The sequence below is a fragment of the Acomys russatus genome, chromosome 5 (genome assembly GCF_903995435.1).
Source record: "Acomys russatus chromosome 5, mAcoRus1.1, whole genome shotgun sequence".
NCBI classification, from domain to species: domain Eukaryota; kingdom Metazoa; phylum Chordata; class Mammalia; order Rodentia; family Muridae; genus Acomys; species Acomys russatus.
In genome coordinates, this window is record NC_067141.1 from 59,475,654 (window position 1) to 59,499,440 (window position 23,787).

The 23,787-nt window shown below is 42.9% G+C and overlaps 1 pseudogene; it reads left to right on the top strand.

The window, feature by feature from the left end:
• The first annotated feature begins 2,376 nt into the window (after positions 1–2,376).
• LOC127189888 (heterogeneous nuclear ribonucleoprotein C-like) lies at positions 2,377–2,926 on the top strand (annotated as a pseudogene).
• The last annotated feature ends 20,861 nt before the right edge of the window (positions 2,927–23,787 follow it).

A 23,787-nucleotide genomic window follows, 5' to 3' on the forward strand; every position in this document is an offset into this window, starting at 1 on the left:
TTAATTCAAAGTTAAATAACCTCTGGTGGCTAAACTATTGAACCGAGCAATTGGATTGTATATGATGCAAACCCACCTGTCAGTCATCTCCATGGAGCAACATTTCCAGTATCTGGATTACTTTTATTGTTTGTTTGGGGAAATAAAGTGAGATCTGCAAAAGTTACCTAACTAAACTCTAGTCCATTCCCTTAAAATTGACTTCAGATGCCTCCCTTTTCCAGTGAATTTCTTGGGCAGATAAGATTTGGGACACTTGAAATTGCTCATATTTTCCAAGAAGACCTTAGTTTTTATAATGCCTTGAAATTTATAGCTAAGTATATATATATGCTTTAAATATTCTCAAAAATGTTCATGCAACTGGGTGGTGAACTGTGAAGTAAATATAGGTATATATAATCTTTGTCCTTAATGCGCTCTTAGTTGTACTAATGATTTCCATAGCTTTTTTTTTTACATTTATTTTTTATTTGTGTATAAGTATCTCTGGGTGTGCCTCGTATCTGTGGATGCCCGTGACAGACAGAAGAGCGGGTAGGATTGCCTTGGGGTTGGAGTTACAGGTGATGGTGAGGCTCCTGGTGAGGATGGTGGGAATTGAACCCAGGTCTTCTCGAGGAGCGGGAAGCCGCCTTCCACACTGGGCCACCTCTTCAGCCTGCATTCCATAGGTTTTCAAAGGCCAAATTTATATTTTTTTTTTCATTTTTTCAAAATTTTAAATTAATTTATTCATATTACATCTCAATGGTTATCCCATCCCTTGTATCCTCCCATTCCTCCCTCCCTCAAATTTATATTATTTAAATTACATGTATTTCCGAGAACATAATTTCTGTGGGCAAGCGGTTTTGTGCGTCCTGTTTGCTGATACATCCCTTTGTCTAGTCATTTGAGCTATGCTCATATGTGAACATGTGAAATAGACAGCAAAGAGTGCTTTGTTGATCTGCAGTTTAGTTCGTGGGAGATTATCTTGTTACAGGTTGCGCCTATCTTTATAAACTTTGTTTTCTATCTGATCATGAGATCTTTTCGATCTTGAGGTTTGGAATTCGCATTTCCACTCTCAACTTATTCCCGGATGAGAGTTGGGAAACTCGGGCCGACTGACGTAATCTCAGGGGGCCTGGTAAGGAAATTCTGTTCGGCTACGTCTGGGTTACTTTTTCTTATGTTCGGGTTTCAACACTTAAGGGTTGGGCTCAGCTCAGAGGCAGAATGCTTGCCTACCCCACTATAGGCCCTGCACTCCGTCCCCAGCAGTGGGGAGCTGGGGGGCCGGGCCATGAGTTTATGTCTCCATCTAACTTTTCTGTAATTTGTAGAGATCTGGGAAAGAGGAGAAGAAGAGGGTTAGGATTTGTTCCTAGTCTTCCTTCCATCTTGATCCAATCTGCTCTGTGCTCAACCACATGCTGAATGCTTTTCCTCACAAGCACACACAGCTGCTGCAGTCAGATGATTTAATTTGGAATTCTCTACTTCTAAGGTGATGCATATTAACACATCCCAAGACTTGGCTCCCTCCGTCTTAAAACTGGCATCTGCATGGCACATGGGAACACATCATATCCTCAAGATTGCCTTTCAGGTTTTAGTACTAGACCCTGAAAGAGTTAAGATTTTTATGTTACAGATTTCAGCAAACAGAAAGTAGGTAGAACTTAGGCAAATTTTTGTTCAATTGTCACAGTGAATTCTTTCTATCTTCTCTCGTTCCCTGTCTTTATTGTAAAACTAAACATCATGGAAAAGTCTGCTGTGTTCGCAGACTCATGTGCAGCCATGAACACACCTTGAAATGGAAGAATCCACAAAGGGAATTTTGGGGAAGAGACGGAGAGCAGATGATGGATCGGCCTGATTCACTCTTAGGATAAAAAAGCCATGTTGTTATGCGGTCAGAATAAAAATGTTTCTCTTTGCTACAAAATTCAAGTTTGACTCACACATGGTCTGCCCTGATAAGACAGGGGTTCTGCCAAGGAAGCTTAAGCTGCCCGCCGAGATGATCTGTCCGATACCCTACTCTACTGTCTGCTTCTGTAACATTGGCTTGCAAAGCCCATATGTTACACTTTCCCCCTCTACAAGGAGGCCCGAGAAGCTAACCCACACTGTACACTGGAATCTTGCTCTAGAGAAGTCACTCTTATACCCAGCTTAGCCGGCTCTAATTGGGATGGTGGTTTCCATTCTTGGCTGGGGGATTAGCCCAGACAGCTGTGAGCTCCCCAGTAGCTTCAGCATCTTAGACCCTCAGTAGGGGAGCACTTTCCTATCTCCTTCCTCTTGTGGGAAAAAAAAAAACCTGTTCTTTGATCTCCAGCTATAGTTTTGGCTTTGTGAGAGGCCTTACCATCAAAAGAGATGGCTAGCAGCGTTACCAACAAGACAGATCCTCGATCCATGAAATCTCTTGTATTCATTGGGAATCTCAACACTTTTGTGCTCAAGAAGCCTGATTTGGAGGCATTCTTTTTCAAAGTATGGCAAAAATGTGGATTGATCTGTGCATAGGGGCTTTGCCTTCGTCAAGTATGTTGATGAGAAAAATAACTAGGCTGCTTAGCTAGAGAGGATGGCAGAATGTTTGCTGGCTGGGTTTTAGATACTAATGTGGCTGCATAGCCAAAAGGAGCCACAGACAACCAGGTGTGAGTGATCTGCCGCAGAGATGTGTGGCCCCTCATTTGACTTGGGCTGTGGCCTTCAGTGGAATTATTATGACAGGTCGTACAATTGCCCAGCATGCATTCCTTCTTCTCTTTCTATTGGTCATGCTGTGGTGCCATCCAAGTGCAGTGTATGTTTGGGAAACTCCTCCCAAAGAGGCAAAAGTGCATTCAATTTGAAGAGTGGACAGCTGGGATCTGGAAGGTTGAAAGGTGATGATGACCTTCGGGCCATTAGGTGCTGATGCAGGTGGGTGGTGGTCCTTCTCGAAAGCTGCTGTGTGGACATGTTATCACAGTAGTGGAAAGCTGCCTGCCACAATGTCCAAATGACTAATAAACAAAAGAGCAGAAACAATGTCATTAATCGGGAAAATATAATAGAGACAAGAAGAAACACCATAGTCCTAAAAGAGCGAAACACAGAGACCAGCCAGCTAATGCGAGCTTTCAGTGAGGGTGTGGAATTACTAGGGTCCCCTTTTCCCTACCACCACCACCCCTTTTTGAGACAAGAGCTTGTTTTGTAGCCCAGGTTAGCCTTGAACTCACGGTAATCCTCCTGTGTCAGTCTTCTGAGTGCTGAGATTATAGGCATAAGTATCATGGTGGCTTCACATTTGCCACTGGTGGTAGGGTAAATTGTTGCTATCTTCCACCGTTGGGCTAAACGTATTTGGAGCCTATGACAAAACACATGCTTTCATATATGTACTGAGTAGAAATGTAGATGTATTTTCCAAAAATCTTACATGAGGATATTTATAGTGTAGTGTTGTTTTATAACACTGCAATGATCACTTTAACAACAAACTGTATGTCATAGCATTTACATTTGATATATATATGTGTGTGTGTGTGTGTGTGTGTGTGTGTGTGTGTGTGTGTGTCATATGATATAATATATTTCAAAGAAAATGAATAATTTTATGAGTTCACTTAAAAATTTGTTCAGATATATTTATTTCATACGCATGAGTGGTTTGCCCATGTGTGTGTATGTGCCCACAGAAGCCAGAAGAAGATATCACAGCTTCTGAAGCTGGAATTACAGATGGTTGTGAGCCACTATATGGGTGCTGGGACCGGAGCCCCGGTCCTCTTCTAGAACAAAGTGCTCCAAATCCTGACCCACCTCCCCAGTCCCTCCTCTTCATGTAAAGAAAACCCAAAACAAGGCAAAGCTGTCCTGTTACTAGGGGCTAGGACAAGGTTTGTTTGAGAGAGTTGTGAGTGGCTTGGAGCACAGCGGTGTCCTCTGAGCTGGTCATCGATTTCCTCAGGGTTGCTCTGTGAAGCCCTGGCTGTCCTAGAACTCACTCTGTAGATCAGGCTGCCCTCAAACTCGTGGAGATCTGTCTGCCTCTGCCCCGCAAGTGCTAGAATTACAGGTGTGTGCCGCCACGCCCAGCTAGTTCTGTATAGTTTCAATGAATGTGTGCCCGCATGTTTCTGCCGCCACAGAAGAGACAGCTCTGTCACCAAGAACGTCCCTCCTCTTGTCTTTCCCTAACCATATCTCCTGTTCCTTCGCATGATGCAGTTTTAACTATCATTAATTTTATAATAGACACAATTTAATGATCATCTAAGTTATTTAAAAACAGCTCACAGCAGGGTGTGGTAGACCTTTAATCCCAGCACTGGGGAGGCAGAGGCAGGAGGATCTCTGTGATTTCCAGGCCAGCCTGGTCTACATAGCAAGCTCCAGGGCAGCCAGGACTATGTAGAGAGGCCCTTCCACAACAATAATAAATGCCTCACAAGAATTTACTAAGTAAATCAAATGCATGGTGTTTATATGCTAACTGAAGATAAAAGTTGAATCTCACTCTAGCGGAAGTCAGCGTGCCTGCTGGCTGCATTTTCTTTTGAGATAGGCTCCTGCACTCTGGGAATACAGGTGAGCTGTCTCTGCCCAGCTTCAACTCCTTGCTTCTCAGTGACCCAACCATTAGCCACTTTATATATTCTTGCAATACAGTTAGAATGTCTTTGTATATCAGCATTAAGACCATGCATATTAAACTTGACCCAAAGCAATGTTCTTGGATCTTATTGAGCACCAACCCTAATTGTTTGTTCAACTTTATTGTCTTTGCCACTAGATAGAGCTAGGTAAACACCAGCCTGTCCCAATTTGGAGTATTGGAATGAGGTTTTTGATGTTTGTGGGGTTTCCCCCTATGTTTTTAAATTGAGAAAGAGGGGGTTCTGCCCCTGTTTCTGTTAGATGTTGTACTTAGTGTCCAGGCATCCAGTCCCTCACGCCCCTAGGGTTTCATATCATATGACATGGTGAGTTGGGTTTGCTTCTGATGTGTGACAAATCCCATGGACGTTAGTTCAGCCAAACAAGCCATTCTTGTGCTTTATTGGTCCCAGCCTTCTGGGCTGGGCTGGCTTGGCAGGACTGCACGGTCTCGGATGACCTCACACGGCAGCCTGGCTGGGTCATGATGTGAGGGTTGGGAAGACACACATCTGGAACAGGGATTAGCTATAAGTTTTAAATTTGTCACTTTCTTAATGTTTGCATCAGTGAAAGAGTAGCTGGCAGTTGCTCCCTTCGGCCGCCGTCCTTGTCTTTTTGGTGGCACCTCCTTGGTTTTGAAAGCATCTTCGCTATCATGTGGCTTCCTTCCTCTCCATGTTAAACACACTTCTTTCACTAATGTGGATATCATTATCTACAGTTAAATGACAACAATGCAGGCTCGAAACCAGATTTACTTATAATGTAATTTAAAATTTAAGAACATCAGTCATTTGTATAGCAAATTAGTCCTGTTAATTTTATAAGGTTTTAGGAAAAGGCATGTGTTTTGTATTTTGAAAGGGACATACGGCAGCACAACAGAGGAGTTGTACGATGGCTGTGCATACTTCTATCTTTTGCCCTTCGGAGGGTTTGGTAGTTTACTGGAGTTGAAGCTGGGCATAGAGGCACCCACCTGTATCCCAGAAGAAGGAGGACAGAAGTTCAAGGTCACCCTGGGCTGTTTAATGAGACCCTATCTCGAAAGAAGAGAGGTGAGGGGAAGGGAGCAGGAGCAGGCAGGCTCTCAATATCATATTTATTTTCAACATATGTAATCAAGAATTACTAGAAAATTAGAATGGTCACAAACTTTAAGTTGGAAATCTTGGTTTTTGATGTCATAGTATTAATTCACAAGTCCGCAGAAAGAACAGAAATCTGCCATCTATCTGTACACACATCTGCACATCAATTTAAATAGCCACAGATATTTTAGCTTTAAGGAATAAATCTAAAGTTCTATGTAGAGAAAAGTTTAGTATGACCATACTTTATTTTCACTGTGTAACAATGACATTATCTCAGAGATTACATATAGTTTTCTTTAAAGTTTAAACTGTAAAAAAATTCATCAATGTTTTTATTGTTTCAATTGATGACTCCCAAATAAAAATATGAAAATTTATCAACCTTAATGACATGTATCTTATTTTTAATAGTAAATCTTAATCTGTAGCTAAAGTTTTTTTAGGTTAAGAGAGCTGACGGCTGTGTTAAAGAAGAGAAAGTCCTTTATAGCCTTATTTTAGCCTGTACAGCAGGATCATATGATTACAACCAACTCTGAAACAAAACAAAACATTTTCTTCCAGAACTCAGGTTTGGAGTAGAGCCAGCCACGTTTCCTCTTGGAGGCAAATGGCCTTTGGAAAGTTACCATTACACCGTGTGCTGCAGGTGACCTTGTTGTCTGAGCTTAAGATTATATTAAAAATAATTAAAAATTAAATTAAGTTAAAAAATTTTTTTAATTAAATAAATTGAGTAGTTTAAAACACCTTCATTTATAATAGTTATTATACCAAATAGGCCACATCTTGAAACTAATCAAGTTTATAATCTCTGAGCCCTTGCACAATACTTTTGCTTATTTATTTATATCTCTGTGTTACTTTATGTCCAGCCAGGATTATATATAATTTATATTAATTTTGTAAAAAGCATTTCAAAAGTATTTCCTTCTTTTAAATTAAATTTTTTTTTTTAAGTTTTAAGATACGATCTCTCTACCTAACCTTGGCTGTTCTTGAACTTACTGTGGGGGCTAGCCTGGCCTTCGCCTCACTGTGGGGGCTAGCCTGGCCTTAGCCTCACAGAGATCTGCTTGCCTCTGCCTCCTAAATTTGATCCCAGGGTCAAAGGTGTGCAGCACGGCACTTGGTTCTATTTCCCTTTCTAAGATAAACAACTTTTACAAAACTGCAACACAGCTACAGGGTTTTTTTGTTTGTTTATTTTTGATATTATGCTTTCCCCCCTACCCTTTCCTCCGCCAGACTTTCTCTTGTAATCTTCCCTGTTCTCCCTCAAATTCATGGCCTTTTTTCTCAATTGATATTGCTTACATGTATGCATTTGTATTTACATATATGTATCCCCAACCTGTTGAGTCCATATAGTGTCACTTGTATATGTGATTTCAGCACTAACCATTTGGCAGTGGACAGCAAGCTTCAGGGTGTTTGTTTTGTAAAGAAAAGCTTCTATTGTTCTTTCGTAGACTTGCCATACAAGCTACAGTACAGCATGTGTTACTGTACATCATTGCTGTGTGTCTCCAGGAGGAGACCTGACTCAGGATGCATTAGAGACACCTGCAAATCCATGTTGATTGCAGAGCGGTTCACAATAGCCACGTTGTATATTATCTTAGGTGCTTATCTTGGTTTGGGTTTCATTGCTGTGAAGAGACACCATGACCACAGCAACTGTTATAATGGAAACATTTCACTGGGGCTGCGTTACAGTTTCAGAGGTTTAGTCCATTATCAACATGGCGGGAAGCATGGTAGTGTGTAGGCGGACATAATGCTGGAGAAGCCAAGAGACAGTTCTACATGTTGGTCCTCAATACCTCAAAGTCTGCCCCACAGTGACACACTTCCTTCAACAAGGCCACACCTACTCCAACGAGGCCACACCCACTCCAACAAGGCCACACCCACTCCAACAAGGTCACACCTACTCTAACACAAGGCCACACCCACTCCAACGAGGCCACACCTACTCCAACAAGGCCACACCTACTCTAACACAAGGCCACACCCGCTCCAACCAGGTCACACCTACTCCAACAAGGTCACGCCTACTCTAACACAAGGCCACACCTACTCCAACACAAGGCCACACCTACTCCAACAAGGCCACACCTCCTAATGGTGCCACTCCCTATGGCCAAGCGGTCAAACACGTGAACCGATGGGGGCCATTCCTATTCAAACCGCCACAGCACTTGTCAGTGAGTGGGTGAATAAAATGACACAGCCACGAAGAAGAATAAGGTGATACCATTTGTAAGAAAATGAAATCATCACATTAAGCAAAACAGGCCGATTTCTGAGAGACAGATATGCTTTTTCTCATATGTGTTACCTAGATTTGGGAAAGAGGCTCGAGGAGGAGGAAAGATGAAAAAGAAAGGGTGCTGGATAGGGCAGGTATGATCAAAGTATGTATATGCATGTGTGTGAACATCACAGTGAAACCTGGTATTTTGTACATTAAAGCATGCTTAAAAATTAAGTGAAAACAAAACAAAAGGCAAGATGGAGTATTTCTAGGTCTGCTTTCTTATACCTTCTAAGAATATGACATTTTGGGCGCAGAGTATTTCTAGGTCTGCTTTCTTATACTGTCTAAGAATATGACATTTTGGGCGCTGTCTTTTGTTTTAGTAAGTCTTGGGCCCGAGTCGCCAAAGGAGGAATGGAAAGGGAAAAAAGAATCACTCATTTGAAATTAATTTTTTGTTTTACAAATAACAAAACTGATATAAGTTGTGTTAAGGAAAGAAGGCTTTACCTTGTGACCTTGTTTTAGCTTATAAAAAAGAATCAGGGGCTGGAGAGATGGCTCAGCGGCTAAGAGCACTGACTGCTCTTCCAGAGGTCATGAGTTCAATTCCTAGCAACCGCATGGTGGCTCACAACCATCTATAATGTGATCTGATATCCTCCTCTGGCCTGCAGGTGTACATGTAGGCAGAGCTCTGTATACATAATAATAAATTAAAAAAAAAAAAAAAAAGAATCAGAAGAACTTAACTAATCTTGAAACAAAGCAAAACAAAACATTTCCTTGACATATTTTGAGGCTGATTCCTGAAAGGAGGAATGGAGAAGGGCAACAGCAGTCACTCACTTCGCTGTGGTCGTCTCTTCAGGACCCCCAGCATCTACAGGCTGAGCTTTTATATTAGTGTCAGTGTTAAAAAATGATGTCAGTATAAAATTTGATTTATTAGATCATTTCAACCAAATGTTATACACAGACTGGAGAATTTTATCCATACTTAAGAGCACTTTTTCTTTCAGAGGTCTAGAATTTGATTTCCAGTACCCAAATGTTGGATCAAAACCATTATAACTCTAGTCCCAAGGGATCCAATACCGTCTTCTGACTCCCACAGACACCAGACAAGCATACGGAACACAGACATACATGTAGGCAGAACACTCATACACGTAATATAAAACACATAAATCTTAAAATTAAAAAAAGTATTTATTCAGTGATTCTTTTGTCGTTGTTGTTGTTTTTGGAGACAGGGTGTCTCTGTGTCTCTGTCTTGGAACTCTATAGACCAGGCTGGCCTTGAACTCAGATCTGCCTGCCTCTGCAGGCATTAAAAGTGTGTGCCACCACACCCGGCTTCAGGGTTTTTACGCCCTTCTGATTTCTTCCTAAATTTCATAGTAACTATTTTTTGTGCACATTATTTAAGCCAAAGCCCTTTTAGGTAAACAATTCATATCCTTTGCCTAATTTTCTTTTAAGATTTTGTTTGTTTTAGATTTTACTTTGTGTGTGTGTGTGTGTGTGTGTGTGTGTGTGTGTGTGTGTCTGTCTGTCTGTCTGTCTGTCTGTCTGTAGAGGCCAGAAGAGGGCATTGGATGCTCTGGAACTAGAGTTACAGGCAGTTGCAAGCCACCTGCTGTGAGTGCTGGGAACCAAACTTAGTGCCTCCACAAGAGCAGAACACACACTCATGCCATCTCTCCAGTACTTCTTTTTGGTTTTATAAATCTTTGGTTTTTTGTATATAGTACCTCTGTTAAGTATTGGATGTTTACAGTTGTTATCCTTTGGGAGGAAAGCTGCTGGTTTCCATGGCCAGCCCTGAGCTGGCAGAAATTAGTTTTTGCCAAGCTTATGTGTTGGAGGTGGGAGAGGAAATAAAAACATCCAGGAAAGCAGATCACAATTCCCATTGTCTTTACCCAAAGTTTTGGCAAATATTCAGAAACAAATGCTCTCCAACGTACCTTCTTTTATCTGATTTTCAGTGCCGGGGAAATGTATTTGATAGTAGGAATCTTTAGCTTCTGTCTTTGTGATTTTCTTTAAAGATGCCCCTTACATTCATTTAGGGCACGACAAAAGAAACGCGTTGTTTCTCTTCTTCATTCTTCAAGCCAGATTTAAAAAGCTCAAGAGGAAAAGTAAAAACCGTGCTCTCTCTTGTATTCTTTATGTTTATCCCGACACTTCGTCCCAAGCCCGGAAGTTTCCTTTCTGTTTAGCAAGATGCCGAAGCTGTGCTTTCAGATCAGTCACTGATGGCGGAGTCTGCCATTCCTCCAACGGGGACTGTGTCCCTCTCCTCTCATTCCTCTCAGGCCTCTGTGTTGGGAGTGCTTGTCTTTGAATAGCTGACCTCTGCTCTGAGATGAAAGTGCTGTAATATTACCCTTCATGGGGGCTGGAGAGATGGCTCAGTGGTTAAGAGCGCCGCCTGCTCTTCCAAAGGTCCTGAGTTCAATTCCCAGCAACCACATGGTGGTTCACAACCATCTATAATATAACCTGATGCCCTCTTTTGGCCTGCAGGTGTACATGCAGACAACACTGTTTACATAATAATAAATAAATCTTTATTAAAAAAATATTGCTCTTCATTGCAGGTAGGGTGCCTTTTCTCTACTCTCTCTTTGTTTTGGTTTAATTAATTAATTAATTTATTTATTTTATTTTAGTTTTTTGGAGACATGGTCTCTCTACATAGCCCTGGCTATTCTGGAACTCTGTAGATGAGACTGGCCTCGAACTCACAGAGATCTGCCTGCCTCTGCCTCCTGCGTGCTGGGATTTATAGGCGTGCGCCATCACGTGCAGCTTGTCTTTAATTTGTAAAAGCATGGCTCTTGCTGTATCTTGGTGTGGCTTTCTTGGGATTTAACTTCCTTAGAATTCATTCAGCTGTTAGGTCTCCGTTTTCACAATTATCAGTGTCGTCCGATGGAAGTGTCCTTTAGACGGAGATGGTTTTCGATAGATTCCTCACTTGTGGGCATCTAATTTATGGGGATCCCTAAGGTTCAAGCCTTGAGTAGCCTTCCCACTCCCAGGTTAAAGCGGCACTGCTTGTCCGTAGGCACAGCTCTGTCCAGGCACTGGACACTTGTAGTGCCAGTCTACACCTTAGGGTCTAGGTGTGTCCCAGAACCCGGAGGTTCCCCCTTCTTTTTCTTTTTCAGATTTTATTTTTACTTCATTTTGTGTATATGTGTATGTATCTGTGTGGGTTTGTCTAGAGGAATGTGTGCTGCCTGAGGAGGCAGGAGTGGGTGTTGGATCCCCCAGAGTTGGAGTTCAAGGCAGCTGTGAGCTGGGGTGCAGGGAGCCAAGCCCACGGTCTCTTCAGGAGTGTGTGCTCTCCCGAGCCCCAAGACTGTGAGGTTCACAGTATTTCTGCAGTAAATCATGCTGAAGCACAGTTCAAAGATTAGCAAAGGCCCTGCTTGTTCTATATGGTGATGCAGCTGAGCCGTCTAGTCAATTGGTGCGATTTATTTGCTAAGACACGGAACGCTTACATTTGGAATGAAACCATCTCACATTTGCTATTCACAGGGTTTCCTGGCCTTCAGAACTGAGCCATGGTTTGCCTACAGAGAGTCTTCCTGTTTATTTGACGAAAAGAAAAGGAGAGCCTCGCTTAATCAAGAGCAGGTCTTGTCTTAACAAACCTGGATGACCAGAACATGGGGCTTCCGTCATGTCTGTACTCAGGACAAGTTCCTTCCTGGGACTGAGAGGAGGGGGCCAAATTTAGCCTGGAAATGACCCCCAGGTCCTTACTTGTGCTTGGAAGCTGTGTAAGAGTTCTCTGCAGATAATTTATAGGCAGTCAAAAAATTTTAATATCATAAAGACTTATTTTAATCATTACTCATTTTATTCATGGAAAGACTCCTCACCCATCCATCCATTTTATGAGCTGCCAGTGTCAGAACTTAGTCGGGGAGAATGGTTGTTCTAACTCCTATCTCCTGTTTATTGGCAAAGTCGATGCTTATAATCTATGTTATTATAAATATTTATAATTCCTTCAAGTACATGAGTTTTCTTATTTTAGCCTACAAGTATTATTACTACTTGCTGAAGGCTTTTCTTCTATTCTTTTTTTTTTTCCTGGAGGAGAGAAAACACACACACACACACACACACACACACACACACACACACACACACGACATGGGGGAGGGCGGGGGTGACCTGAGGAAGGGATGGCAGCTCATTCCATTCTGCATTGTGTATCTTTGAGAAGATTTTTATAAATATTCTTGAGGTGGGTAGCAAAGTCATGGAAGTAAGGTGACTTTTGTTCCCCCTCCCAAATCATGGTGGATTGACTCTCCCTTTCAGCTGTTTCTCCCCTTGATCCTTCTGTCATATCCACAAAAGAGGCTCAAAGTCACGGTGCAAATAGTATTATGGGGAAGCTCTGCGCTTTGAGGACACAGACCTGCGTGAGGGTTCATGCGTGGCCATTGGGGCAGTTTGCCAGGGGCTTTGCTGATACAGGCGAAGAATCCACCTGCAGCTTTGAGGATGATTAGCCACAAGGGGCAAGCTAACTGTCAGGAGGTACAGCTGCGTTTTCCTTGGTTACCTCATGTCTAACTCCCTCCCTTATGCTCTCAGTATCTGTTGGCCTAGCTTCGCTTATGGATGATTATAACCAACGGTGGAGTAAAGGTGATCCTTTATCATTTAAAAAATGTTTGACGTTGTTGGGCATAGCCTTGAACTAAGAGAGATGCACCTATCTCAGCTAGGGTTAAAGGTGTACGCTGTGAGGTGAGACTTTATTAAAAAAAAAAAAAAAAAAAAGATTTCAAGGGTTCTCAGAGAAGATAATTTTGGTTGCCACCTTCCAGTTCTGGCAGCTCATAACCGCCTATAATTTCAGTTCCTGGGGATCTAGTGCCCTCTTTTGGACAACACGGGCATTTGCATGAACATGTGCACAGATGTGCAATATATACATAATTAAATATAAAATCTTTTTAAAATGTAAGATGTAAACAGACAAATAGATGATTTTTAAAATTTTGATAGAGGTTCTCTTAGCAACATCCTAAAAATGATGCTAAAATAATATCTTTTACCTATGTGGTTATTCCTAGCAGTGTGGTGGTGAGGTGAAACTATAGGCAGGCTGAAGCTTTCATGTTTAAAATCCTTATGTTAGCTAATCTTAGTTTTAGCTTTGTGATTTGGAGCAATCTAGATTGAGAATATAAAACTGATAGCCTTGTAAGCCTAAGTGCTGAATTTATTTCATATTACTCAGGTTCTCAATCTTTTTTTCCTTGTTAAAGCATATATTGTAATTGTAGGATTTAAAATAGGGTTCCTACTGGTTAGCTACAGAGAAGCATACTGTGGGCCCTGAAAATTATCTCTGGAAAATAACCTATCTTCCCCTCTCCCTCTCATTAGAGACATTTTATAGTTTTCCTATGTAGCCCAGGCTAATCTCAAGCTAACCTCAGACTCAGTTTCCCTGCCTTAGTCTCCCTAAACCGTGAAAATGTTTTTGTTGTTGTTTGGTTTGGTTTCAGGCAGGATCTCATGTAGTTTCGGATGGCCTGGCATTAACTAGGTAGCAGGTCCTGACCCTTCTGCGTTCACTTCTCACAAGCTAAGATTATCCACACTTGGTTTGCCTGGAAGGCTTTTGGGGTTTTGTTTTTGTTTTTTGTTTGTTTGTTTTCTTTTTTCTTTTTCAGTTTTTTGAGACAGGGTTTCTCTGTGTAGCCTTGGCTGTCCTGGACTCACTTTGTAGACCAGGCTGTCCTAGAACTCACAGCGATTGCCTGCCTTTGCCTCCCGAGTGCTGAGATTAAAGGCCTGCACCACCATGCCTGGCTTGTTTGTTTTTCGAGACAGGGTTTCTCTGTGTAGCCCTGGCTGTCCTGGTCTCACTTGTAGACCAGGCTGGTCTCAACTCACAGAGATCCGCCTGCCTCTGCTGGGATTAAAAGTATGTGCCACCATGCCCAGTTTGCCTGGAGGTTTTAAAAAGCGGTTTCCAGCAACAAAACTGCCAGACTGTGCTTTCCCTGGGCTGTCAAATTGGAGCTGCAGCATCTGGGAGCTTTTGAGCAGAGTTCAGGAGGGCAGTGTCTGCTTCCTCAAAATGGTGTGATAATGTGTTGCAGTCTGAAGCAGAGATAGCAGCTCCACAGCAAAGCCTAGTAGACTTGCTTTACTGAAAAGGGCAACCCCTTTCCTTCCCTACATTCTCCTTCTTCCTGCCCCCCACCCACTGCGGGAGACTTGAAACAATGGAGCCAGCAGTAAGAATGGCACCTTTGTATTCACTCTTAGGAAAATTTGTATTTTGGAATGACATTAACTTTCCACCTTCCTCCACTTTGTCTTGGACGAATAAGAATGGCAAATGCAACCGTTAGGCCAGCCAAGCCGCTGACTCCACACTGGGAGTGAGCTAAGGTTGATTCAGGCTTAGTGTACCCTAGTTCTCAATTTATAACAAGGCAGAACCATTGAAATCCATAGAGAAATAATGATAATTTTGTTAATTCACTGACTTTAGATCTTGAAGCACAGGTGACATTCTGTCAGTAATTTCTTACTGTCAACTAATGGCTGCCATCTTTGCTGTACATTTCTCCATTAAAAAGGAAGTGAAAGGGGAAAAGAGACAGGATCATGGTTGGAGGCGTGTCACTGGACTGTCCGTGTTTAAGCCTATGAGGAAGTGGTTGAAAAAAACAAAGCACCCTGTAAGAGATGGAAACAACTAGAAAAACAACTGGTGGCTTTATAAGAAACTGGCTTACGTTGTGATGGCTGAAGCAAATCACCACGTAAAGTAAAAGAAAAAAATAAAACTAGAGGAACAGTGGCTGACTCTGTTAGAAGGCTTATGCTGTTGTTTTTCTGTTGTGTGCAGTGGAGTGCAGGGCTTTGTGAGGGGCAGGTGGGCAGGCAGGCAGGGCTCAGTCTGGAGAGCTACTCCACGCTTGGCGTATAAGTAGACTATAGATTATTCTTTTACTGAAGAGGGACGATTAGTGGAAATAAAGTAATTATCAATAAATTCTCCCTTTGAGAAAGATCTGTGATGATGAATATTTATGTGAATATTTTCCTAAGTGAAAGAAACAGTGGAGCAAAATCGCCCTATTTATTCCTTGAGTTTATTTGAAATTGCATTTCCTCCTTCTAAAACAGTAAGAGAATACCACTATTGCATCCTTGATTTCCACAGCTGCTGCTCCCTACCCTACCCACTTCTTTTGTTTTACTATGTAGTACATGTTGGTAGAAACAGAAAACTGGGTGGGAGTGAAGGGAAGTCTGGGCTGAGAAGAAAGCACAGCATGCATGTGATTGGCAGGCTGCTTTGAGAAGAGGCTGGTTATGGAGCGCTCCCAGTCTGGCCCTTATTCCTGAAATTGCAAGGTGTCCTAAAGCAGTAAGGTTTGGAGGGGTGAGACAGAGGGTCAGGAAAGAACAGAAATTCTGAGGGAAGAGACAGAAGCTGGTGAGCCCCTGGCTGGTAGGAGTGAGCTCTAAGGCAACTTATGGAAGAAAAGCATGCTAACCTTGTGGGGTTTGTCCTTATTTCTTTAAGTTTGCATTTTTAAATTTTTTTTTAGTCTGTTTATAAAGCAATGGGCTCCACAGACCATTTTCATGCACACGTATTAGTCCACTTTGTCATTTTTTGCCTCATTTTCTTCCCATCTTCTATCCCAGTCCCCACTCTTTCTGGTCCCTGTCTGTTTTCATTAAAACTATGTGTTTACTTGTAAGACAGCCTCATGTAGTTCAGGCTAGCTCTGAACTTGCTCGGTGGCTAACGTTGGCCTTGAACTCGTGAGCCTTCTGCCTCCATCTCCCTCATGTTGGGATTACAGGCATGCATCACCCTCCCTGGATCTTCTTTTTACTTGGTGGTTCCCTTTTGCCTTACTTTTTCTCTTTACAAAATTTTGAATTTAGAAAAATCTTTAAAACAAAACAAAAAATCCACACATGTATACATATATATTATCCAACATAAGGGCTTTTTGGGTTTTCTAGACAGGGTTTCCCTGCGTCATCTTGGCTGTCCTGGACTCACTTTGCAGACCAGGCTGGCCTCAAACTTACAGAGATCCACCTGCCTCTGCCTCCCAAGTGCTGGGATTAACGGCATGTGCCTCCAGGCCTGGCTCCAACCTAATATTTGTATTGAGTTATTTGGGAGCTTCACATAATGTACCCCAATCATACTCACTTTCCAGTTCTCCCAGGTCTACCCCCTCACTCTGAGGAGGAGGAGGAGGAAGAAAGAAAGAAAGAAAGAAAGAAAGAAAGAAAGAAAGAAAGAAGAAAAGTCAACTCCATTTTTGTATTGTCCGTACACTCACTGGAGCATAGCCAAACCCCCAGTAGTCAGGCCCTTAAGAAAACAGAGTCCTTCCCTGTCCCCTACCAGAAGCCATCAACTGTGAAGGGCTACCCTTCAGCATCCTATCACAAATCTTAAGAGTTCTCTTCAAATGCTTCCTGTCTAGACTATTTCTTTTTTGGGGGGGAGGGGTGGAAGAGGTTGTCACAGAAGCCGTCTGTCTCCCATTCTCAACTATGAGTCAGCAGTCATTGACACTGTTGCTAAAGAAGCTCCCTTGGCCTTTACAATCAGTGGCAGCACAGACCATGACCTTTCACATGGTTTCTGGTGACAGCATGGACCATGGACCTCAGCATGGTCTCCAGTAGTAGTTCAGACCCTGGACCCTGTCTTCAATGGCAGCACAGGCCACAGACATCAACCTGACCTACAGCAGCAACATGGGCTGTGGACACCAACATGGCCCTCAATGGCAGCAAATACCAAGGACATCCACAAGACCTTCAGAAATGGTCTCGGGCCACAGCCTAGACCATGGACCTCACCATGACCTCTGGCAGCAGCACAGGCCAGAGATGCCAGCATGGTTCCCCAGTGCCAGCACTCACCACAAACATCAACATGACCTTCAGCAGTAGCACAGACCACGGATATCAACACAGCCTCCCGGGACAGCACAGACCATGGAGGTCTTTCCAGGAGGTCCAATCCAGAAAATCAGCCATTCTCCATCCCACACAATCCTGATATTGCTCAGAGCCAGGGCCATCGTGCAGCTGGACAGTGTGTTTGTGGGCAGAGCCTGCTCAAGTTACTCAGCAATGACATATTCCCCCCACTACCTCAGCCCTGACCCTGGTCTCAAGTTACTCTTTTCCTCCAAGTTTCTAGCTCTCTTCTCTACCCTGGTGTTTCTTCCTTCATCTTATTTTGACAGTATTGCCTAGGTGGCACCTATGAGCCACACTTCCTTTCTGGCCCAAGTCCGGTGTTAGAAAGTGGGTCTTTGGTGAAGTCATAAAGTGAGGGGACCCTTGTAATGGACATGTAAGTGTGAGAGGTACTCACGTTAGTAGGAGAAATGGGGACTTACAAACCTGTCTTCTTGTGGTACCTGAGGCTCCAGATCCCATCACCACCATCTCTCAAAACGGAAAACTTTTTGGAAGTGGTCAGCAGTAGCTGGGGCTTGTGGAGAAGGCAATAGAGGAAGACAGGGAAAATGAAGGCAACCAGAGGTCAGAAGTGGATCCTCATGCTCAGAGAAGTTCTCTGAACACGGTCAGCGCTCCTAACGTGTGCAGAATAAATGAATGCACGCATGACGCTCATCAGGGCAAGGCTACACACAGAAGAAAGCAGCCACTGTTTGCATCAATTTCTGCAGTATTTATATTAACACAATGGCCTAGTTAGACATTTTTTTCCTGCACCTGCCTGGGTCCCTCAATTGCTAAGGGTCCAGTTACGAATACAGCCGTTACAGCCTTACCTTTTCCCAGGAAGAGAGTCAGGTATTAACAAGCGTGGCAACAGGCAAACCCATGACCAAGAGACATGAAGAAAGCTGGTTCTGAGCTGAGTCCACTATGCTTGCCCAGTCCAGGAGCCACTTTCCAAAGGCTTTGAAACCACGGCTTCTCTTCACTAAAGCCAGATGCATCGGTCAGCTGGAATCTGAGGAGTTGTTGGAAGCCGGAGTCAAAACAGGCAAAATTGGATGGAGACATACATAACCCTGCTGATGAGAGGGAGAGAAAGCATTTCTTCTTATCTCAAACTAAGAGTTGTCACAGGTAGGCAGACCATAACCATCACGAGCTCCTGGCATTTTGAGTGGGTAGCTAGAAGAGTAAACTGTTTAATATTTAAATAAACATTTAACTATAAATACTGTTTGTAACCAATCAATAAAAATATTTTCCCTATTGCAAATTTCAAAGAGACCACAATAACTATTGAAAAATCAGATATTAAGTAAGGGGTTAGTGACCTAATGACCTTAGGTAGGCTGAGAACCTCTGGATGGGGGATTTGATTTAACTGTTAACACCTGCAGGCTGTTAGGAGCCCGGAAACTCCTGATAAAAAGACCAACATACCAACCTCCATTGGCACTTACAACATTGAGACTTCGGGGAACAGACCTTCAGATGGAGTCTTCCAACCCCAGAGTTCACTTCTCTGCTCTCCTGCTATAGGCTTAGATATTTTTAAAAACCTACTCTTTTGGGGGTTCTTAAATACTTCAGCCTCACTTCTAACCCTCCGACCAGAGGAAGGGAAGAAAGAATGTTAATAGGGAAAATGGGTTGGGGACCTGTTTAGACGTAGTTCCTTGGACCAATTCCACTCAGCGGTGTCAGGATACCAGCAGTATAGTCCAATAGCCAACACCAAGCAGCCACATGAATTCGTAGCAGTGAACAATCCAGAAGCAACAGCAAGTCTCCACAGAATCGGCAGGAGTCAGCAGAAGTGGCCAGAATCAGCTGGAGCACCATGAGAAGTTCTCTAGAACATTCCTCTCTGTGAAGTGAAAACCGACAAAGACCAGTGAAGACCAGCGAAGAGTTGCACAATGTAGAAATGCCAAAGGAGACGTCCCACTGTCTGTGGGGTTCAGGTTATGCTTTCCGAACATCACATGCCCTCTCACGTGTCTGCTCCCAGCAAAAAATCATACGCCCTCTCACAAGACATCCTCATGTGACACAACTAAGTCTTCAAAGAAACCAAAAACTTCCACTTCATCCTGCATCATGGCGTTCAGTCTACACTTCCACTGAGAAATTGCTGCCCTTCACTGCTCTGATTAAGAGAGGACTGTCTTTCATTTATTTCCTTGTCACCTCCAGAGGTACCAACCTAACATTGGGTATATATACAGAACACTAGACTACGGCCTATGAGATGCAGGAAATCTTAAATGAAGACAGAAGAAGAATTTACACTCAAGTCCCAGAACTTTAAAATACACTTTGAGTCCTGGGTTGTATGTACAAAAATATTACTTATGAGAAGCTAGGAGCACATGGTATTAAAGAAGGGACAAGCTGCTTAGAACTTTTGAGAAGCTAATTTTAATCTTAGGATTGGAAGAGAAGCAGGTGCTGGGAGACTTGAAAGATTTATGGATTGAATATTTTCCCTATTGAATGAGACCTTGAAGGATGAGCTGGAATACGCCCATGGCTAAGTGAAAAATCCACAAGTCTGTAAACAGAGTCTTAGAAGTCTGAGAATTGTATCATAGCTTCCTTTTCCCCACTTCCGCTAGCTCTGCTACCCTGATATAGAGGAAAACAGGGGGCTTTATTTTGGCATTGTCTCCATGGCTTGTAGCCCCTGGCTGATCTCTGCAAAGGTGGAGGCCTCGGCACTAACAAGGGAGCTTCCTGCCTGATGCTATTGTCTTTAGGAGCTGGGTGTGTAAACCCCACTTGTGAGGTCATCAGCAGGATTCTAGGGCACTTGTGTTCTTCTGAACTTAACACTGCCTCCTAGGACCAGGGGTTGTGAGAGGACAGAGACTTATGCCCTTTGGGGTCCTGACTGCTGGGCATGTCCAATCCTCTGGCCTTTAGGGCTGGTGAGTGTGGTAAAACTTGGGCAATGGCTTTCCTGCCTCTCAGAACGTTAAGTTTTCTGGCAATGATCCCATATAACTCAGCCTGTCTGGGGAAGCCCAAGCCTTTTCCTTCCTTTTTTTTTTTTTTCCCCTTCAAGGCTTAGATCTGTGATCTCCTTCCTGCTCTGCACCAGTGCGAGTTTCTGACATCTCCCGAGAGACGTTCATTTGGAAACTTTTTGAGCCAGTGAAGAATCAACTTAGACATCTTTCCTTCCCCTGACCAAAGGGAATATTATGTGTCATGGAATGGGAAGATGTGAGTGGTGCTATCACACTGAGGATAGCGGGCTGCTTGCCTGTTTTGGCTCATGGCCCAAGTTTGCTTTGCTTTGCTGGATGTGGATACAATGGGTTCTGTTTGAGCAAGAAATCATGTGCAACAGACGCTTTTGCAAAACCATAGTCACTTTGCAGTTACCCCAATAAAAATGTGCTTCAGCGAGGGCCTTCAGGATAAGAGCTGTGTTCGATGTCTTATACAATGTTGCATTTAATGTACTTGTAAATAAACTTTCAATTTTAAAATAACTTCCAATTTACAGAAAGGTCACAATACCACAGAAAGTTCTCATATACTGCACAGTGTGTTTCCCCCTATATCCACATCTTATATTAGTGTAGCATGTTTGTCTACTCATGAACAAATCTCTAAAAGCAAACAAACAAACACAAACAAACAAAACAAATCTCTTTGCTTGTTTCTCTGAACTCTTTGGTCACAGAGGTAAGAAAAATCCAAGACAAGATTTTGTTCATATTCCCCTAACTGTTTTTTGTCTAGATGACACGTTACTTTTAATCCCCAAGGATTTTTAGACTCCTCATAGCTGCTAAGATTTCTCAGACTTTATTTTTGATGAAGTTGACAGTTTGAATAATACTGGTCAGGTTATATTATGGCAAGTCCCTTGGTTAGGATAGCTGTGTTATGTCTTCCTCATGGGTAGCCTGGGGTTAAGTAGCCTGGTGTTAAGGAGGAAGCCCCAGAGATAAAGTTCCATTTGAGGAACATCATACTGATTGCGTGTACAGCCACCATCACTGTTGACACCCTTTCCTACTTCCTTTCTATGTTGTACTCTTTGGAAAGAAGTTACAAAGTGCATGCCACACTTTGGGATTTTATTTTGTTTTCTGGATAACAGAGTACCTCGGAATTATTTTGAAGTTTTCTGAATAGAAATTTGCTTGTTTTCTCCCATTTATTTATCTGTTCGTTTATTTATTTATTTATTTAATAATTCATTTATGTAATAAATAGTCTATATATCAGTACAGTCTCATGGATACTACATAATAACAAAGTCTGTTTTGTTGCTCAGGTCGTTACTGGCGTGTTGGGAGCTCTTGGGACCAGCCTCTGCTTTCACTTTGGCATATCTATCTTTGCAAGGTTTTTGTTTTTTTTGAGACAGGGCTTCTCTGTGTAGTCTTGGACTCGCTTTGTAGACCAGGCTGGCCTCGAACTCACAGCAATCTGTCTGCCTCTGCTTGGATTAAAGGCGTGTGCCACCACCACCCCCCTCCCGGCCTATCTTTGCAAGTTTTAAAGAATGTTTTTCAAAACTAACTTGGAGCTGGAGAGATAGCTCAGCTCGGGAACATTGGCTGCCCCCACGTTCAATTCCCAGCACAAACGTAGTAGCTGACGTCAGGCTGCAGCCTTTCTCTACCCTCTACATAGACACATGCAGGTACAACATTCATACACACAAAATACAAAGAAAGAAACTTTACAGGAAAGCCCACATGTGCATCACTCTAAGATACTTTAGACTCATCATATACGTCGTCTGTATCAGAAATAGAATCAGCCATTTCTCAGAGTATCTTGGGTCCTTGTGTTAGAGACTGCCTGTTAAGGTGAGGGTCTGTGGGTAGGGCTTGCTGCTATTAGGCACCTGGTCACTGATACTTCCAGTTGATGGTGCAAAGAATATCTCTGTATTCTCAGCCTAGTATTTATGTGCAAAGATAAACATTGCTGTATTTACCTACAGTATCTGTATTCAGCTGAACATGAACTCACACTGACTGATTCCAGTTTTACTGTCACATGTATCATTTGAGTAGATTCTCCTAGCTTAAAACACCCCAAAAGCCGCTACCCCAACAGTGAGAGACCTGCTTCCTGCTGCCCACCATCTGCTTCCGTGTTTGATTCCAGTAGTGTGAGCAGTGGTTGTGGGAAAATGCTTCTGTGCATTTCCTTGTACCCTTCGCTTTACAGCTGCCACTCAGCCCCAGGCAGATTTAGGGCCTGTTCCTTTCGACCATTCAGCGAGGTTGTTCCCACACTTTAAACACAATCAGACACTTTTTGCCACAATCTACATCTTATTCTGGGGTCTCTTGACCTCTTGACTTTTTTTTTTAAGTGTTAAAGTTTATTCTTTGTGTAAAAAGTTCTCTGGGTTTTGACAACTGTATGGTGTGCAGATACCAGCACAGTATCGTATGGAATAGTTTTGTGGTACTAAAGTCTTTTGTTCTGCCTCAGGCTCAATTCCCAGTCCTACCAAAACAAGAAGACTCGTACACACAAATCCTGAGTCACCTAGTTAAATGGTCCTCCATGTGTCTCAGGCCACCACTGATGTATTTGCTGTCTTGATAGTCATTTAGTGGCTTAAAGTTTGAAAACTTGAAATATTTTCAGAAGTTCTGGAGCCTGGTCTTGGTTGAACTGTAATGGCTGCTTTCTTTGGAACTGAACACAGATGACCCTAAAGACAGCACAGCTATTATGCCGTGTGCTCCACGCTGAGGCCACCTCTGGGTCACACAGTTCCCTTTTGGAGGAATTGGCTCTTCTGCAGCATCTAGTGGCTCCTAGCTCAGAGTTTTGGGTATTCCTCCCTGATTGCTGTGACATGAGCTTATCACAGGAACAGAAGGACTTGCGATACCAGGTCATCCAATTCCCCATTTTGCTCCCTCCTGGTGGCCCTGGCCCTGCAGCTGCTGACTGAATCTTTAAATTCAGATAAGGGGAGTGGAGAGGACTTGTGTCCTATACAAATGAAGAGACTTCTGTTCTCAGCCACCTCAGACGGGTTACTTCTGGAAAATACACAAAACATGTAAGTGGAGCAAGAGACATAAGAAAGAACGCACCATTTTGTTCACCACACATTTAGAGCACAGGTAAGGACCAAGGGACTCTGTCCCATGGGTGTAAACCATGTGCCAGCGTGTCTCTCAGGGTCTCACATTCTTTATTCATCCCGCCCATACTCCCGGGCTCTGTGAAGTGGGCTTTAGACAAACAACAAAACAATGAAGGGATCAAGCAATTTGTGATTCCATGTGCATCCTATTCCTCAAGCAGCGAAGCAGTGCAGATCCACCCTATAGTCTTACGTCCTCACCCGACAGGGCCAGCTGTATCTGGGCACCTGTGGTCAGCAGAGCAAGAGGTTGCTGATAGCGAAGAAGTACAGTTCATGAAAGTAGATGGGAATTACAGAGAGCATGAGGACCAGGACGGGCGGGAAGGTGGGCAGGAGAGTGGAGTGAGGGCTACTAGAAACATGTACCCCTCATAATTAAACTCAGTATATCCTATAGCTGACATACAATAACAAAAATGTCTAGAACACGAAAATATAATCAAATTAATTTAGTCAGTGTTTAGCTTTTGAGGAAGTGTGTGTGTGTTGCTATATTATCCAAGAACAGTGTCAAAGAGTAAAAGTTTGGGTATGTTAACAAAGCGTGTTGGGAAAGTTTGGTTAGTTGAGTAGTCATAGGCCATTATCCAATAGCACTGACT